Consider the following 1,466-nt stretch of genomic DNA (forward strand, 5'->3'; position numbering starts at 1 on the left):
ATAATCCTTTTAAAATCGGATCAAACGACTTGACATTTTTTGAGAAGCTAGACGAATTAATTTACTAGATAATGTGTAAAAAAATTGCTGATAAAATTGCAATTGGTCAGAATTGCGAGAAAAATAGTGAAGGTTGGTTTCTACAACTTTTTTATCTGGACTTCTAATGAAAATTTAAACAATTCGTTTTATAGATTTATATCAGTTATATAATATATACATGCTGACAATTTGATTGACAAATTTTCATTACAGGTTCATAAAAATTGCATCGACAAAATGTCCAACACGTACATATATAACTGGCATAAATCTACAAAACGTATTGTTTAAATTTTCATTACAGGTTCATAAAAATTTCATCGATCAACTTTTCAGCACGTACATATTATAACTGACATAAATCTACAAAACGTATTGTTTAAATTTTCATTACAGGCTTAGATAAAAAAGTTGTAAAAATCGACCTTCATTATTTTCTTCGTGCTTCTGCCTAGTTGCAATTTTCTCAAAACTTCCGAGCTTTTCAATTAATACAGAGCCTAATAAGTGCAACATTTGTTCAAGCCTCCGAACGAGAGAAAAGACTACTGGATATAATAATTCTCAATGAACATTCTTTCAATTAAAAAATGTCTTAAGTTACTAGAAGCTACTGAGCATTTGGAACGTAAATGAATCAGCTGATTTAATTAAATGGAAGACGCAAGGCATTAGTTTTGTATTTATTTTCCTTGTGTTTCATACAATAAGTTTTATAAAATAAACGTAAAAATATCTACTAAACTAATAGGTTTTCGACACAAGTAGATTAATAAATTTTTATAGAAAATCTCAAGTTGCATCGATTAATGTATTAAAAAATATATAATTCCATTAAAAAAAACAAGGGTGATCTTCGCAAGACCTTTATACACCTACCTATAGAGAAACTAACCTAGCATTAAAATATGCTCCCATTGAAGCTATTCAACTTTTATCTGAAACATTTTTCGGTATAATTTATAGCATAGTATACATATATTTAAAAAACTCAGAGCAACTTATAAGAATAAATTAAGTCACACGTTATGCTTCAATTAAAAGAGAATATAAGGATTATTCTAATTACCGTAAAAGCTCTTAATACGATACATTTTACGTAATGAAATGTTAAATTGCATATTTAATAATTGTATAGTAATTTATTAGTTTTGAATTTCGAAATTTCATTCTAGTAATTATTAATTTAGTGTACATAGTTCTATAAATATTTTATTTAATGGTCCTTTTTATGTTTTAGGGATAATGAAGATATTAAATGATTTTTAAACAGAATCATTAGATTAAATATTGGGCGTGGTTATGGATAAGGAAAGAAGAGGTGTTTATAAAGTAATTATTCGTAGATGTATCAATTCCTTACGTTCTATATGCCACGGACAACGACTCTGTACTCGGAAATTTCCGTGGGTGAGTTATAAAGT

Source organism: Bombus terrestris, chromosome 9 (genome assembly GCF_910591885.1).
Source record: "Bombus terrestris chromosome 9, iyBomTerr1.2, whole genome shotgun sequence".
NCBI lineage: Eukaryota > Metazoa > Arthropoda > Insecta > Hymenoptera > Apidae > Bombus > Bombus terrestris.